Genomic DNA, 18,941 nt, shown 5'->3' on the forward strand with positions numbered 1-18,941 from the left:
TTGCTTGCGGCTAGCTATCCATAATGGTTTCAGATACACATTGTAAGAAACGAGGCTCTACAGCTCTAATGCTTAGTGCTCTTCAGGTGCCTACGTTCCCCCAAAGCCTGTATTGAATTATTGTCTGTTGTCCACACCCAAAAGCACGGAGGGCATTTTTATTGTCTAAGCAAGACACAACAACTCTGAGGCACTTCCTTTAGTAAAATAACACGTAAACACTTCTTGCACTGAACTGGAGACTAGCTTATTTTTCATTGCTTGCTTTCCAGGAGATCTTCAAAAGGTATTACAATTGGCCATCGGTAGGAGAAGCACACCTAAATATTTTTACAAGCTCGTTGGGCAAACGTGTCACGTCCCTGCCTTGGATCGCGGCCCACGGACACCGAGGAGCGACTTCCACCCGGCAATCCATTTAGCGTTCCGCGCAAACGAAGAACAGCCAAACAGAACGGCTGCGAAGAACCACTTCGGCTTGGCGGGGGCAGGGAACGACCCACGCAGGCGAAGGGAAGGTGGGCAGGAAACGACCCACGCAGGCGAAGGGAGGGAAGAGGCGCGTCCGCCGCCCCCAGAGCCCCCGCTGCCGCCGCCCAAGCAGGGGCGGGAGCTGGCGGGGGGCCGCGGCCCGCACCCCCCGCGAGCGGACAGACCCGCGGGCCGGCGACGCGCCCATCGCCCCGCCTGCACCCCCCGCCCCGCGTCCCCGCTGCCCGCGCCCCTCGGGGCCGCCGTCTCCACCCGCCCCCGCGGCGGTGCGGCCCCCCGCTCCGGCTCCCCGTGGGACTCCCAGGAGCGGCCGCCGCAGCCCCGGCAGTCGCGGGCGGGCGGCAGCGGGATGGCTGCCCGGAGGAAAGGCGCTCTCCGGCCGGGAAGTTTCTACGTGGCCGCCTCCCGGCGGCGGCATCCCCTCCCGGCGGCGGCATCCCCTCCCGCGGGGAGCCCTGCGCGCTCCCTCCACTCCGCGCTCCCGGCCGGGCGGCCCCCGCCCCCGGGCACCCACCCTCTCCCCGCCGCCGCGCCACGGCACGGGCCGGCCGCGCCCTCCGGCCCCGCCCGGCCCGCGGCCTTCCGCGAGGGGGCGCTGCGGCGCCGGGCGGGGCCGGGCGGGGCTCCGGGGAGGCGGCGGCGGCGGTAAGCGCGGGGCGGGGCGCGGGGGAGACGGCCCCGGCGGCCGGGCGGAGGAGGCGGCGGCCGCTCTGCAGCGTGGAGACAACACCTACCTGTGGCATGGGAGAAGTGAGTATTTTCTTTTCTCCGTCTCGCTTGCGAGGTTTTGCCCCGGCTTTGCTCTTAGCTGCCGCTCGCGAGTCCCTCTGCCCCCTCCTCGCCTGGCCTCGCCCCGGAGGAGGGCTGGGGCACTGAGTAAAAGTAGGCAGTGTATTCGGTTGATTCCCTCGTCTTTCTGTTGCTTTTTCTCTTCCCCATCACTGTGGCATCTGGCTTTTTCTCCCCCCCCCTTTTTCTTTCTTTTTTTTTTTTTTTTTAAGCGGCAGTAGAATTTGGGGAGCTGTTTTACTGGCAGGTCTCAGGTTCTCCTAGTCTACAGCTTGCTAAATTCTCCCCCGTACACCCCCCAAGGAAAGAAAATTCAGCTCACACCAAGCTACGTCTGAGGTCCCACTTTGTATCTCTGAGGCAACAAAGAAAACGTATTCTTCTTAATTTGCCGTGAAAGATAGTTCGCAGCCGTGGAGGTGGAGCCGGGTGAGCCCTAGATGGAGGTTTTCCCTCTGTGCCATCACGTCCCCTTCGTTGCTAAGCAGTGGTGACCACATCTGTAGGAAGATGGAAGAAGCACACAGAGGGGAGAGAGCAACAGGGAAAGCTGGAGAGAACAACATGTTCTCATCTCCGGCAGCCTTATCTGCTGCGTACTTGTGTAGAAAGTAAAAACCCGACATATTTATCGTTCTTATGTGCCTTGTTACCTCAACTCTAAACTTGCATCAGATCTTGTACTCTGGGTAGAACAAAGTTATTTTGTTTATCCAAATTGGTTTCTCGTGAGTTTTATACAAAGAGTAGTAATTTAGAAAAGCGCTCATCGTGCTTTCCGCAAGTGGTATAGCTTCAGGCTCAAAAAAATCTTGGTAGGAAAATGAATGATGGGAGCAACCCTTATACAAAAGTACATGGTTGATTTATGAAAAGTCATGTAGTGGGAAGTTTTCCATCAAGAAAATGAATTTCAGTGCACTTTTCCCCTATTATGTAAATTCAGATTTTGCCGTTTAACTTGAGGACTCCAATCTGCATAATGTTTCTTTGTTACCAAATATCTCATTGTTTCTGGAATATATTAAAAAGACTTCTAGTTTGAGTGGGATGCAAAAAGCAAAATTAAGTAGTGGAAAGGAAAATCTGAAAAATTTTTTTTTTCCCAGTTGAACTTGGTTGTTAGCAAATATATGTGTGGGAGTTAGCAACAAAAAGCCCCCCAAACCTCAGTATTTTGTAAGATGAATTACTGTAATGACATGTTTACCATTTGATGCATAGCACTACAGCACTATAAGGTGTGAATTTTCATATGGAATGAAAGGCAGCTCTGACTGCCATTTTCGTGTTAATTGTGTGTGTGTGTGTGTGAGAAACATCTTCTAGCTTCCAAGTGGACTGAAAATCTACTTTTTATTAGAAACTGATCAGTTGCTGCATCGTCGTCGTTGTTTGCCAAATGCAGCTGTTGCAGGCAAATAGGAAGAATCCATCCTATATGTTGGCTCTGATCGCTCTGTGAGAAACACAGCGGCTCTTTGGCCGGTCCTGATGGAAAAGGGTGTGTCAGGGTGGGAAGGCAGAGCTGTGTCGTGTGCATCGCACACAGGTCCGAGGCGGTCAGAGGTGTGCACAGGGTGCTCTGAGATTTGCCAAAGGCCAGGTTGGCCATCAGCCAGTCCAAGGGGTTTGATGTCCTCTTCACCCACATTCCATCCCTGTCACCTGTCTGTGTTAGGGATTCAAGAGGATAGTTTCATCTAGGCTCTCGGTTTTTTTTTCTTTCTTACATATTTTTAAAAATGCTGTGTTTTTTAAATGGTCTTCTAAAGGTGTATTTTGCTGAAGTTTATATCAACAGAGATTTGGTGAAAGTGCAAGTTTTGTGTAAATCTTAGGCATCAATGGATACTTTTATATTATTCCTAAGAGACACAAAAGCAAACGTTGCCCCTTTCATATTTAAAACATTATTCAGTGTTTGCAGCTGAAGTTCAACAGAGAGAAATCAAAATGAGTGAAACAGATTGTTGATTTTAAAATTACACACATTAAAAGAAATGCAAAGTGCAGATAAATAGTATGAGACGTGAACAAATTCCCGGGCTTTTAAATAGATTTTGCTAATCTAAGGTTTAATTATCAGCAGTACAATACTGATATGGACAGTTTTTGCCTTCAATTTTTTATTTTAAAACTCATTTCTTTTGTTTGAGGCAAAGATGAAGCTTTGAGGTAATGCTGAAAAGATAAATACTTTGGTTTTCTTCATATAAACAAATCTAATTTATTATTAATACATACTTAGTACTAATAAGCAGTCATAGCATGTAGAAGACATTCCACCTTATTCCAGTCCAAGGAAATAAACTATTCCTGGATCCAATCCTTTAAGCACATATGTCCTCATTTAATTTTTTTATAGGGACGTTAAGTTGGATGCCTTCTGCAGCATGTCCTTTGGGACTGCATATGTGCATACAAATCCAGAACACATGGAGAGAAAACTGGTATAATTTAATCTTTGAAAAGCTTTTTTCCTCCTGTTAAATAAATTGTAAACTCAACCCAGGACAAGGATGTATTTATCAATAATAATCACAGATGTCACGCTCCTTAGAGAGAATTGAATCTTCTCAACGTTGAGTGGTTGTGCTGGTTGAAGCACTTGTGTCCGAAGTACATTGGTCTGTTACCAGGGAAGATTTCCCATTAATTGTCTTGTTCCTCTTGTTAAGGTTTTTGTCACTGTTAACTAGTTGATTTCCAGATAGGAGATAAACCCTTTCTCACATTTCTAAGTACAGGTTGCATTTTTCCATGCAATGTAATAAGTTCAGTATAAATAGTTTTCTTAAAATCTTGGAGGAAATGCACTGTAGAAATTCAGTAGCAAAGCAGAAGCTTAAAAGAAAAATTAAACCATCTTGCATGCAGTTGTTGCATTCTGGGAAAAAAAAAACCCCAAACAAACCCACAATGGAAATTTGAATATAATTTCATATGTGACCAGCTAAGTTTAATACAGTTATTTCCATAGAAGTTCTGTCAAGTTCTCTGTCAAGATTGGACTCTTTCTTTGAAAGTCACACCATGCAATTTTCTTGCCTGGAGTTCAACAGGTTAAGGGAAAACAATAACAATGCTCCAGTAAGCCTCCTTGAGAATATGCACTTTTGTGACAGATAGTAAATGGGAGTCCCTCCTGTATCTACACGTTTAGTTGATCTTCTTGGGTTATTATTCTGTTGACGAGATTATTGATGTATAGCTCTAGTTCATTTTTCTTCTAGCCTGAAATGGTATCTTTCTCAGATGATGCATTTGCAGAATCATTATCCAATGTTATCCTGAACTTTTGGACATAAAATGCTTGTTTAAAATTGCCATATCTTAGACAGAGTGGCCTGAGTAGCCAAGAGACGTAAGGAGTCCCTTTGTGCCCTTGCAGCGTTACCTGCTTCTGCAGATGGGCTGGAGCACATACTCTCTAGCGGCTGTTCCTTGTATCCGCGGGCTGGCAGCGCTGGGGTGCCATAGGGACTGGTACTGTGCCTAGTGTACTTGCCAGGGTATAGAAATCTGATGCCATTTATGCTGCAACCAAAGCAGCAGCAGCAGGCAGGTTGTCTCTAGTTTTGGTCTGTCTTGTGGGTACTCCTGAGAGACCGCCAAGTCTTGCTGCCTGAGTTTCTGGAAAAAGCTAGGCAAGCCCTTTGCATTTGACTCACTGTTTGGCTTTGTATCTGGACAAGTATGATTTACTGTACAGATTATCCTGGTATGAAAGTGAGTAGGTGATACAGCGAGAAGATATTATGGAGGAAAATTAACCAAACAGCAAACACAATCTTGAAACCCACTTTGATCTTATTTTAAGGTGCATATAACTTTACAATACTTTTATAGATACCGATTTACCTTGCTACAATGTCATTGACGAGGGTTCTTTTGCACCTTAAGTATGCAATTTGAAATCCTACTGTGTTCATTAATATATCTCCAGGTTTCCTGAATGTATAAGGTATGTCTTGGAATATTTACAACATCCCTGAGAAGTGTTCTGCCCAAATATTTTTACTGTGTATAAATAACTTCTAGATCAGTGGATAGGCTATTACAGATTGTATAAAGGCTGCATCCTCCCCTTCCTACTGCATTTGCTGCATTTCTCTTCCTTCTGTTAGTAATTCTCGACTGTTTCACACCTCATCTTTCTTACCATAGCCACCTCGTGTCTCTACCCTTCCCTTCTGACTTACTCTCATGTTGCTGCCTCCACGCACTGTGATGTTTGCCCTCCCAGCTTAGACACAGTTGTGCAGCAATCATGCTGGCAGTTTAGCTGCACGTGTAGAGGAAATGTTTGATATTTGATCAGATAGCAGCCGGGAAGGAGCTTTTTGTTTCTAGTACCCAAATGCTTAATTAATATGTGTATACTTCTTGGCCATCTGGCTTGATCAACTAGCATGCAAATAATTTATAAAGTGAGAAATGTGCCTTCTGAGCAGCTGGCCGGTCAGTGAGGAAATGTTTGTTTTGGAGGTCTGACTCCTAGTAGGGACTTCTCCTTCTTTGCCCTAAATCCATCAGTGGCTTCTCTCGTACCTGCTGCCTGGGAGCTGCACATTTCTTCAGCATTGGGATTGTGGTTGGCCAGCAAGTGGTGTGGTTTTGTGCTTGCTCAGCTCTCGTATCTCCATCCTGATTCTATCTGGGAACGCTTCTTTTACAGCGAGGTTTATATTCATGCAGAAAACCTCAAAGGAATTGAAATAAATGTAATGATATGAAGATAGGCAGTACCTTCAGAGTTTTTAATACGTATAGCCAGGTTAATCGGTACAGTCAGAGGCAGAGGAAAGCAGTTACAATATACTGTGTAACTACAATGTGTTTATAAAGGCTTTGCAGTGTTTTGTTGATAAAACTTCTGATTTGTTGGAAGTTTTACTGGATTTATTTATCTGGTCCACAGGGTGTTTTAATTTTTTTTTTTTTTTTTTTTCCTAACTACATAGTTGGTAGGGGAAGGGTGGGGTCATTATTCAGGAGCTGAAATTACTGGGTAGAGTACTTCTAGTATTGGTTGTCTTTGAATACATACAGACCAACCGAGGCAAGAGGAAGGAGAGAGTGGGGCTCTAAAAACAGTCACAGTGAAGTGACACTTATTGAGGAAAATAATATGTGGAGGCACTGCTTAGGTAACATGTCTATAGAAAGAGCAGTGGGGATGAAGAAACTTCATATTTGGAGTCATCTCATGTTAAGGATGCCATGAAGGTGACTGCCTTTCTTACCAATCCATCAAAACCTGAAAGATCTTTATCTAAAATAGAGACTTCAGGTTCAGCACAGTCAGAGGGATCTCATCCAGGAACAGAGCCACTTATTGGGTAGGAGACACCAATTTTCATAGTGTAGTCTATATTTTTTCTTCTCTCCTATCCCAGTAAAAATACAATTCTTTTTCTGTTACAGTACGTCTGTCTTGGGACTTGGACTCCAGCTTTTGTGTAAAGCAGTGGTGGTGATGGGTTGTGTTGAACTTCTGTTGAACTCACAGTCTGTCTTAGAGGATATAAGGTAGTAGCTTGCTTGACCTCTGCGTGCTGTCAGTCCTGTCACTGTCAGATTCAAAATTCTTGATCAACACAGCCTGTATTTCTTCTGTAGCCTGTGCATGAGATTTCAAAGGACATAATTACATGACATAGTGGACCACTGTGTTAGATAATTTTGAGCTCTATATTTTATACCATGTTTATTAGAGAAAAATATGTTAATTAACTTACATTTGGATTCAATAATAGATCCTAATTCTTGGAAGCTTATTTTTCTGTTTGCAGGCTAACTTATGTATTTTTAAGAAGGATTTACTATATTTTCCCATGTTAAAAAGAGTATACAGCTCTTTTTACAAAAAGAGATCTCAACTTACTCTTAAGTTACTCACTTCATTAATAACATGACCTTCAGTTTTAGGAGGAAGAAGATATTTCAGAACTAGAGTGACACCTTGGAGGACTTTTAAAGAATATATAGATAACTAAAACCAATGAGAATTGTTATGTTTATTTACCTTTATAATCTTAAAGCTTAATCTTAAAGCTCTTTAAATCTGTTGTATGTCCTTCAAGTGATGTATCAATTTTCAGTTCTTTTTTGTAAGACAAAGACTATTACAGAGAGGACGTGATTTAAAGCTTTCAGGGTGTAGATACTTGTGGTTAATACTTAATGATTTTCAGAGATGATATTTAATGATACTTTGTAGCAGTTTCTGTGGCTTAAAAAAGTTTATTTTGTTAATTAGATTTAATAAATTGAATGAAAGAAGAGTCCATTTGTCTGGAGCACCAAATAGCCATGATCACTTATTTTGTCTTTCTTTCCTTCACCCCTCTTCCGTCTCTTGAACCCTAGAGGCGTATTTTATTTTCATCCTGCTGCGTCTTTGTCCTTTTACTGAATTCAAGCAGAGTTTTTTCCTTCCATGTAGTCATGATGTACTACTTCGTGGATGATGAAAAGGAATAAAATCATGACTTCCATAGGCTTTGCTGCACTAAGTAAACAGAGATTGGGTTTGTGATGATCTACACTTATGAGCAAAAGTATCTGCATTTATTTTATTTCTAAATAATCACAGTGGTTTTCTACTTAGGGATAAGACACATACTGTTATCATGAAACATGTGCACCAGTACATCTGAGATGATAATTTAGAGAAGTCCAGAAGCTTGAAACGGACTTTGGTGAGGCACTACAAAACTAAGAGTGTCTCTCTTTTTCTGCTGTAGAAAGTTAAATTAATTCTCGACAAAGTCTTCAGACACTCGCTTTTCGAGAAGGTTTATCTATTGTGAAAAGAGAGTACAGAAATTACCGTAACCTTGTGCTTTTCCACCTTTTTGTTTTGTGGATTCAAAAAATTTTCCAGAGCCTTTCAGAAATACTGCTTTTCTAGATTGTTGTATGCACTTTCTGCTGCATAATGCTTTACTTACTTTTTGTGGATTTCTTTGAGTTGGACACAGGGCCAAATGGACCAGTAGCCCACAAGATTCAAACAATTACCTAATAATTTAAAGGCATGCAGAGGGTGAGAGAGTGTTTCTGTTAATCTAAAAAAAATGATTTGACAACTCTAAAACAACAAACCATAGGAATTACTTTAAAATTAAATAGTACTGCATGGATATGCTGAAAAATTATCTCTCAATTTTGCTGAGGGACATAGATATAGAAGTAGGGTGTTCTGCACTGAACCAAAGTCACACTATTCTAGAAATGAATCTCAAGTTCTTATACTGTAAAGTGTTTTTTAGGGTTTGTGTTTTGGGGGTGTGGGGGTTTTGTGGGTTTTTTTGTGGCTTTGTGGGTTTTTTTTACAGCCTTCATACTGTACCATTAGCTTTCACTGTAAGAAAAAAGTAAATAAGTAAATTTCTAGTTCTTGGGGGAGTGATGACTGTTTATTTTTGGTTTTTAGAGAAATGGTTGACTGTGGCAACTGAATCACAGAGGCAGATAAACCAGAAGGCAAATAGCATCAAGCATTTATAAGCCTCAGAACAGCAACTCCCATTCTTTTAAGCAAGTGCCATCATTTCTAGGGCCAAACGAAGGTGTATTGTATGTTTTAGAACAGTACTGATACCTTTTTCTCAAGCTTTTACATTGTTAAAACATTTATGTTAAAACTCTAGAAGCAGGACAAGGGTGTCTGACAAGGACACTAGTTGTTACTCCATTTGTATTTGTTGTTTATGAGGATTCTAGTCGAGCTCAAATGGAAATAATAAATGATGATCTTTAAGTTTTGCTGTTTAGAATCTGCCCCTGGTCAGTCAGGTTGAGAACAATGTTCCTCCTGTCTTTGGACTAATGTGTCAAATCACAGTAGCTTGGTACTTTGTAAGTAATTTAAGAAATGTAAATGTGTTTACCAGCAAATGAGCTAGCCACAAAACCCACTGCCTTTTTCATGGTTTTGCATTACAGGGATGTGTGCTCATAGGAATCTTTTAGGAGGAGATGGGTGTTTAATTTTGGGGATTGAAGAAGTCTCTGGTAACACTGTCTAAAAGTGGTATTGTTTTAGTGCCATTCTTCTAGTTTCTTATGCAGTGTGAATTTTCTAGTTCTTTTCAAAAAATTGTAACATTTCGTTTATACTGGTTCTTTACTCACTTTTAGTTTTAGAAAGCTGTGTGTGAATTTGAAGATACTCAAAAGTTTCTTTTTTTCTTAAGCTGATAGAGCTGTTTTTTTGGCTAAGCTATAAAATGCACAGATAAAAAGACGTATACTTCCACCTGGTTTGGAATTCTAAGAGATGCAAGGAAGTGCGGGGGAAGGAATGCAGGCACAGACTAATAGGCTATTCCTCTGTCCTGTTGAATACTTGATTAAATTATTTATTCCTACTGTATGACTGGGAAGGAAGGAACACGGAAGATTTTGAAGCTGAGTGTCATTCCACAGTGCTGATAAAGTACAATGGCTCTGGTGGTCTGGTCTGAAACAGCTGCTTTCTTTTTGCCTGAAAAAGAAAATGGTGGTAAATTAAGTAAAAACAGGAAATTACTTTTTTAAACCAACTGCTGCACTTTATATAGTACTTTTTTAATAAATGTTTTTTGTGAATGTCATGCAATTCTGTTTTAATTATATTGCGGTTATGCGATACAATCAATGCTTTCTGCAGCAAGGTAGCATTTTGAGGCAAAGACTCCCTTGTTTCTAGGGAACTATGTACTACTATTAAGAAAAGTTGTGTGCCTACATCAAGGAACAATAGAGTAGTCTGTATACCAAATAACACTTTTTTATTTTTTCATTGGGTGGGTTTGGTTTGTTTTTTTTTTTCTTTCTCTCTCTCTCTCCTTTTTTTTTTTTTTTTTTTTTTACATGGCCACCTAAAAAGATGTCTTCAATCCACTGGGGCAGCAGAGAAATGTGAGGTTGAGTTTTGGCACTTCACATTCTGAATTCAACACCATTTATTTTCTTCTGCGCACAAAAGTTACAAACGTGCATATGAGTTAAGCAGTGGTAGTCAATACAGGAAGCTTTAGCCAATAATACAATACTTTGATGTCAAGATGCATGATGGCAAATGCTATGTTGCTGAACCTTCTGAAATGTATGTTTGAAATCTTCACAATGAGTTTGTAAAAGCTGTTTAAAATACAAGTATTTAATTTTAAGAATATTTTCACATGAAGAAAGCATATTATGATGATTTCTAATATTTTCCTTTAAATTTCATGTTGCAATCCTCCCAAGAGCTTTTGTTTATATGCAGTTTGCCCTCTGCTCTCTCAGCTTTGATGTAGGGGTTGGGGAGGAGATACGGCCTCTCAAGCCCTTCTCATTCCTTCAAATGTTGCAAAAAAAGCCCTCAAATTGCTTATTTTACTCCACCTTTACTCCAGATTTTATAGCAAGATCCTTTCATTCAATTGCATATTTGCCTTAGGGTGATTCCAGAGCCTCCCTTAAAATGACAAAATTATATGAAGAATGAATTTGATCCAGTATTATGGAATGAGCTACCTGTTATCTTACCAGTGATCCTTTATGTGGAATATTGTTTCATGTTCCTCTAAATCATCAGTTTTTTAAAGGCACGTTGTGATATAGCCTTCTTTTTCAGTTGCAAATCTGAGCTGGAAGAATTGGGGAAATGTCTGTCCCCTATATGCTTATGACTACTTTTAGTTACTGTTGCTGTAGGCATATTTTCAAAGATCTGCCTGTAGGTTGCCCATATTCATCTGGTGCTTTGTGCTCCAAAGTAAACGATTAACAGGTGTTGTTTCTGGAAGTATTACTAATGGCTCTAGATTTGATGATGGACAAACACTGATAACTATCAGGGAAATCAATTTGGATATTTCGTGTGCTGATCATGCTGTATTAATAAAAGTGTGACTCTATGAAGTGCTTTCATGTGTGTGAGGTGGGGCCCGTAATGATCAAAAGGGTATTTACCTGTCTATATTGGAGACAGGGACATCTTTCAGGCAGGGACAAGTAGACAGGCCTGTCATCATAGACAGGGACACCTTTCACTGGATCAGGGTGCTCAAAGCCCTGTCCAGCCTGACTTGTTGAACCACACCAGGTGCCCACGTGGGCTTGTTCAGAAGGGTTGTGAATTGCTAGGTTCAAGGCAGGGGAAATTGGTGATTCCAAGCCAGTAGATGGTTCTGTGACTTCTGCATAGGTATTATTGGCACACACGTTTCTGTGGCTTTTTTTTTCCTTCTACCAAGTGGCACACCCTGATAATACAGTGTGAACTTGGCAGATTTTTTTTTTATGTAGTCAGGCAGCTGATACAATGATTGCAAACATTTTGAATATTTCAGAATTTATCAAAAGCTAGGTCAATAAAACTATCAACTTTGTCTCCTTAGTCTTAATCATTGAATTTTTGAGCATGTTTGGGAAAATAGGGATATCTATGATACTAGTATGAGGTGAAAAAAATAATTTTCTTTTGAATTCTTTATATGTTGTCAATGACCAGAAGAGTGGATTGCACCAGAACACTACATTTATCTTTGTCTACAGATTATCATGAAATAGCTCATAGAAGATGATCCTTTTCTTGCCGATCTTCAAGAATCTTTTATACTTAATTGCTGAAAGTTGTTTCTCATTGCACATAGCAGTGACATCCTTTAGGTGGGACTTTGGATCAGGTAAATTGGTTGCAGAATGTATTTCACTGGTTTGATTTTAATATTATCAATAGTAATGCTTCATTAATAATGATAAATTTTTCAATATTTTTCAACAATCCAATGTGGTGTAGTGTTTTACTGCTGCCTGTCATTCATGTATCAGCTGGCAATCGATATCAGCCAGTGCAACCTTGATTTTGAAACTCTAACTTTAAATGTGCAGGACAAAACATTTCGAGTGGAAAGAAAATAATTACAAAATTAAATTACTATTTCAGATTTGCATTTCCTTTTTCATTCAGCAGATTTTGTTTTCTTTTAGAGCATACTGTCATATCTGTTTATTTGTTCAACATTTCCCCTGCAGGTACAAGGGTAGCATTAACTTTGGGGTTTTGTTTTAAAATAACTTAATCTAATCCAGTTAATTTTTTGTTGCCCATAATCATTGTTTACACAATCTAGAACACGAGTAATTTTTCAAAAGTGAGTACATAAGAAAAGTAAATGAAAACATGAGAGGTGTGTTTCCAGATGTCCTTTAGAGTCTTCGGTGGTGTGGGTTTTGTATGGTTTTGTGCAAGTTGAGAAAGCTTTCTTGTTGTATTTTTGCCAACTGGATGTACTGTCAGATAATTTTTAATGCAGACCTGTCTCACAATATAGAGCCAAGTAAAACAGAAAGCCAAGAAGAAAAAGGGATGAGGGAGGACAAATACTTAAGAAAATAGAAAGACTTTTGGATTCAAGCCCCAGAGAAAACTACTGCCAAAGCTGCCTTTAAGTTCAATTGTTCTGGCTTATGATCACATGAGTGTCTCAAAATGACTGATAACGACTAAGAGAATTAACATTGTTTACAGAAAAGACTCAGTGGTCATAGGGAAAAATTTTCTTTCAAAAAGAATTATATCCCTGAACAAAACTGAGCAAAAGAGATGGAGTGTAACAAATGCAGGGCTTATTTGATTGTGAAAGAAACCTGTGGTTATCATCCTAGTCTCACTATGGCATTTTCTAACACTTCAAATTCAAGCAACCTGATTTCCAAGTTTCTTTAAAAATCTTTTTTCCCTTTGTCTTTTACTTGTGATAGAAAGCAATTCTGTAGTGAAATAGGTCTGACTGTTGGAAAGTGTAGGAAAACCAAAGGAAATACTTCCTGTATCTTTACTTCAGCCACTGGCATAATAGTGGGAATAGTTTGGTTAATATTTGGGTTAAAAACAATGATGATGGGAGTGCCTGTTTTTCTTTTTTGTGATAAACTTGGCATGAGGAGAAGGCCATCAGTGCTTCCTCTCATTCCATTACGTCCACTCTAACTGTTACACTGTTTGTAATCTGTGACCATGTTCTGCATGTTCCTACATTGCTGTTTAGCTAGCATGTATATATTTCCTGTATATATTTTCTGCTTCAGCCAGAAAAGTTTCTTTGAAACTCTAACACATGTTGATTTGTCTATTCCCTCCTGGCACCTTTGCTTGATGGGCATTCATGTGGATATTACATAGCTACAGTGTCAAAGGGAAGGCACAATCTTACATTAGTGTTTGTATTGACAAAAAGTAGTGGGTTTTGTGAACTCACAGAAATATAGGCAAATGTAAGTGAATCTTTAATATTACTGTGCTGTATTAATTGAATTGGTCAGGACAGAATATGCAGATGACAGGATTCATTCCCTTATATTTACTATATTTTTGTTTGTAGATCATATTGCTTTTTGGCAGTAAGGCTGGAGTTGAATGTAACTGCGATTTGTTTTTTTTAATATGTATATCATCAATAATAGTAAAATACTGTAGAAAGAGGAGGAAATAATCTAAATCCGAGTTTAATCAACAGTTCCAGCTTGATATAAAATTTTAGTAAAGTCAAAGGCTGTGTTCAATAGGTTTTGATTCAAAATACTGATTTCAATTCAAACTAAAAAAATAATGTTACAATATATACAAATAGTTATTCCAATGTCTCATTATTGTGGACAGAAGTTTTAGCTGGAAGTGGTTAGCAAGGCTTTGTCATGAGAATTAAGTTTCTCTTACATGTCTGCTTTGGTGTTTATCTCCTGTGACTTCCCATCGTGGTGGCAGGTATTCTAGCGTATTTTCTCTCTCCTTCTCATGCTCTCATGTTCGTTGGGAAGCAGATAGTGAACTTTGCCAATGTGGTTGACAGCCTCAAAATCTCTTGTAGCAACACAGCACTGCATTTTAGGCTGTTGAACTGAAAAGAATAATTGGTATTGAACTCTCATCTCAATTTTACAGGCTTATTCTGCTTCTGTGGCTTTTTAATGGATGTCATGAGTAAACAGTTTTTTTCTGATACATATAAAAATTCAATAATACACTGGTGGTGCTAAACCCTTTTTGAACCTGACAGGTGAACCTTTTCAAGAACATCCTGCCATACGTTTCTGCGATGATGTATGCTGATGCAATTTTCCATTTTCAGAGTGTTTGCACAAAGATAAAGAATGGATTTGGGAATTTTGCCTCCCTATCGCTATAACCCGAGCCAGGTTTTACCAATCACCCCCAGCCTGCATCCATTTGCAGAACAGCAGTTGAGCCTCACTAGGAAATTAGACAGGCATAAAAAGTAGACTCAGATTACACTAATGAGCCCATTAAATGAAGTATAGGGAGCCTGTCTGGCCAGAATGAGGAACTGGAAGAGGTCTGGCTGTAATCCTTGCTTTGTCTTTTACATTCTGTAGCCAGTTTTCACCTTCTGTATATTTACTTGGCGGGGACGGGGGGAGGAGGAGTTGCTTTTTTCTCCCCCTCCTTCTCTCCTGTATTCTCTTATTTGCAAAAAGAAAAAAAAATCTTACTCTTTTCCAACATTTGAGGGAGAAAACCTGACGCTATTGGTGTTTGCAGGCTATAAAGCTTGCAACAAAGCACTAACAAAGCACATTCGCTTTCTAAAATCTTTCAAATGATGTCTGTTCAGTTATGCTTTCTGACCATTTTACAGAACTCCTTATTTACTACATGGAAAACTACAGTGCAACAAAATTACTAATTTTTAAAATAATCATTAGAAACACCTGATAAAAATCCCATCATGTTTATTATGTCATAAAATGTTATCCATAACAGCAAATAAACTTAGTTTGCTTCAGAATTTTGGCGGTTTTCCATTTGATAACAGACCAGGAAAAACCTGCAGCAAATATTCCAGAGCTCCACCTGGTAGAACGCAAGCCAGAAAGCTGGAAGGGCAGATGATGCCGAGGGCTAATAGAGAGCTGGTAAAAGAAGCCTGGGCTTGCACAAGGAGCAGGTTGGAATGTGGTGGGTGGAGGATTTACCAGGGCACCTTAGGAGATCCTGAGAGACCCAGTGGAGGGTCATGGGGAAGCAACCTGGAACGGACCCCTTGAACCTACTGAGTTCTTAGTGTAGGTGATAGAAGGTAGGTAACCGTACCCTCATTCTGAGCTGGAGTTTGGACTATCTGACTTCCGTAATCTTATTTTACATAACTGATTATAAATACAATACCAAAAATTTTATTAGAAATTGTCATATTTTTTTTCTCTAGCTGCAGTTGAAATAAACTAAATCTTCTACTTCAGACATGCCATACATGTTCCCTGTGTGGAACAACGAAATCCAATGTTTTCTTCTAACTTTCATGAAATCAGTCATAATTCACGTAATACTTTCTGCATTAATGAAAGTTTCATTGATGTGAAGACAGTGTTGGTACAGTCAGTTAGGGGGATGTCAATACATTGTCTTTAATCTGACAGAGGTAAGGCATTCAAGATAATTTTATTTTTAATTCAATTTTACAGTAAAGTTATCAGAATGATGACAACAAAACTGAACCATATAACAATCTAAAGTTTAAAAAATTTATAGCAAGTGCTACACCTGCATCATTTGGAATAAATCACTTGGAGATTTTTCTGCAGTGTCTGAGTATCATGTATACAAAGTTTGAGTAATTTACATAGAACATTCTGATGTACGTGGCTCAACAGATGACTTTTTGATTCCGTGCTTATAACAGCCAAGCTAATAAAGAATCCCATGTACGTGGATGCGTGCAGTTTCTTTGCTGTGCATAGTGTTTATGTACTTTGTAATATTGTGTGCATGTAATTTATTTATTACTGTATTAATAATTCATTAATACTAGATTATGAGTTCTGAACAAATTGTGGCTCAGTTCTGATTTGCTGCTGAGGCAGTCTCTCTGGATAGTAAATGAACTTTGGGAGGATATATTTTAATGGACCAGGAATGGATTCACTGTGAAAATTCCAGCACCTAGCTATAAAAAGGCAAAAGAAACTCTCAATTTCTTTCCTTCCTCCCAGCCCTAAATCCTTTAACTTGCAGTGAAAACATCTTTAAAGGGAGGATTATCTACTTCTTTTTATGAGAGAGAGAACTGCATCTGAAATTTTTCTTGGGTTGTCTAATTTTTCTGTCAAAAGCTTGGTATAAGTTATTTCTCTAGTAAATGTTTTGTGTCTTTTGTAGCTATGACTGATTCCAAGAATTATCCTCCTTCCTAAAAACTGATAAATTTCACAAAATCCAGTGAGTTGCCCTCAAAAAACCAGAGGTTCATCTTGGTGTATCCTAGTAACTACTGACAGCAGTTCTGTTGGACATGGGGTTTTCCCCAGGTGCCAATGCAGAGGCTCAGCCATATGCCTTCAAGAATTCTTTCTCAAGTAGCACCCTTAAGGGAGTAATTTATCTGAGGCATTTTGCCACTATTGCAGCTCCTCCTGTGTAACATTGTGTTATCTAATGATTGGTAAGAATGACCAATCAGTAAATTTAGATTGTCTTCCAGGGTCACAGGTAGAGCTTTGTAGATATCAGTATGATGATAATATATTGCTAACAATGTGAGGAACGTGTCTTTTATAAACAAAACCAAGAAAAGCCATATTGTTTTAGTTGGCTTTGTGGACCACACTAAATTTTTGATGATTAATGGAAAATGTATTTGATCATAAAAGGACGTGGCCATTAGCAGTACCACTGTATAACAAGGGAAAAAAAAAAAGGTTAATCAACAAAATAGGTTATTGAAAACTCATACTATGTTTGATGTAACGGTCTTGCCAGGCTTTAGTTAGACCAGTGTATCATATGGATTAACGTGAAATGCTCTTTTGTTTAAGAAGTGAATGCAGATAGTTGAGATAGGCTCACCTCCTTTCATTTGCTGCAACGTGTTTGCTGACATAGTATGCAGTATGACCTAACTCCTCCTCCTAAATTTACTTAATGTTGAGTTCTTCTCTTTCAGGAGAGACTCATTTAGAAGTTCAAGTAATTTAAAATTTCAGCTAGATTATATATTTCTTTAGAAAGATAATGAATTCCTTGCTTGCATTATATAGACATGAAGTTCCAACTGCTGGAGGCAAGAAATTTTGTGTTTGTCTCTCTGAAGGAAAGCAGAATATGGGTAATTTAAACAAGTGACCTGTTTCAGGGGAAACAATATCCTGAAGTGGGAAGTCGTAAACCTCTTGAATAATAATAATTGTTTGGATGCGGAGATCATTAGATTTGTTATTTCTGGTACTGCTGCTTTTTGCTGTGAGACCAGAAAATTCTTATTTGTAGAAATGTATAGAAATTTCTATATGCAAGAAGAGATCCATGTTCCTTTTGTCTCAGCTGTTTAAAATAATCTGATTGCCATTGTTTGTAGATACACTTGCCCAGAATTAAAGCTCTCAATGAAGTGGAGATATTTCAGAACTTCTTTGGTTTGATTGACTGGTTGTCTTTGGTTGCAGTATAACACTGGCATTCTCTTGTGTGAGTTCGTTAAAGGTGGTAATTTACTGTAAGGTTGACTGATGCCTAGAGATTTCTGATGCTCAGCTTTTTCAGAGAGTTCTTGGGAAGAGCCTCTGACTTACTCATTAATGTTTCAGTCTTAAGAGTGTTTTCAGTCCATCGCCTTTATTCACAGCCCTGAGTTTTGGGAGACTTAACTGAGGCTTTCTCCTATAATGTAGTGCTGGACATAGGACTGGTAGAGTAGCTGTGTATTTTGTTTTTTTTTTTCCTTTGGTTTTCATTTTACAAAACAATAGTGAAAAAGATCTCTGACAACACTCCAGTTTACGCACAAGCTTAAAACTATCTTGGCTTTTGAACTCAACATGAATATATTTAACATAGAGAAGTGTCATGGCTGTAGTTTTGCAATGAGGCTTCTCGCAACAGAATGTAGATGTTAGGCCAAATGTTATGTATCTTGTCTCCACGTCCATTTTATTTTGCAGGAATTTTGCATTTTATGCATGGAAAGATGCCTCTGCTTTTCATTTAACATGTCCTTCTCCAAGCATGTCACTTAATATGTTAAAATACATTATCCTGCCTTTATATGCAACTGTAATACAATGCAAATTCACTTCTCGTGAAAGTTATCATTCTCCCATTAATTGAGAAAAGAAATGTTGCTTATTGTCTCCAAGTTTATAATTTCCAAATGTAGTTTTTTTGTAAATGTTCTCTCTTGATAACAAGGACTGTTTGGGAGACCTTAACCTTTAAACATAATTGAGTTGGGTTTTTTTTAATCTCCTTCATATGTTAATGGAAGTTGAGAGTGGCTTTGGATAAAACTAATTTAACATTAGTCATGTAACATAATGTTGTATACAATTATGCTTATTCTTCTGCTGTGCGAGAAAGCAGAGTAGCTGAGTGTCTTCCAATAAATAGTCCATTACACAAGGAGGATCTGCATATCAGTTTTAGATATTATGTTAAAAGCTTCAATTCTCATGTATATGCTAAATCAAATAAGAATTCCTGACTTAAGAACTTGGACCAAATTCTGGGTCTTAAGTTTGTTGTAACGTAGCATTGACAGATAATAAATGAGCTTGTGAACTTGAAAGAAACATTTTTCCAATTTCTAATAGTGCAATTCCTGGATTTCTTTGTACACGTATGTGAATATTAAACTCTTATTCTGTGGACAGAGTCCTGCTAAGGA

General features: G+C 39.2%; 1 protein-coding gene across 1 annotated transcript in view; it reads left to right on the forward strand.

Moving 5' to 3' along the window:
* Positions 1-1,180: 1,180 nt before the first annotated feature.
* LOC128144068 (sodium channel protein type 2 subunit alpha-like) overlaps positions 1,181-18,941 on the forward strand; it is a 29,364-nt gene continuing 11,603 nt past the window's right edge. Inside the window, exon 1 of the mRNA XM_052792371.1 lies at positions 1,181-1,242. The gene's annotated coding sequence lies outside the window, so the exon portion shown is untranslated. The remainder of the gene's footprint in view (positions 1,243-18,941) is intronic.

The sequence above is a fragment of the Harpia harpyja genome, chromosome 7 (genome assembly GCF_026419915.1).
Source record: "Harpia harpyja isolate bHarHar1 chromosome 7, bHarHar1 primary haplotype, whole genome shotgun sequence".
NCBI lineage: Eukaryota > Metazoa > Chordata > Aves > Accipitriformes > Accipitridae > Harpia > Harpia harpyja.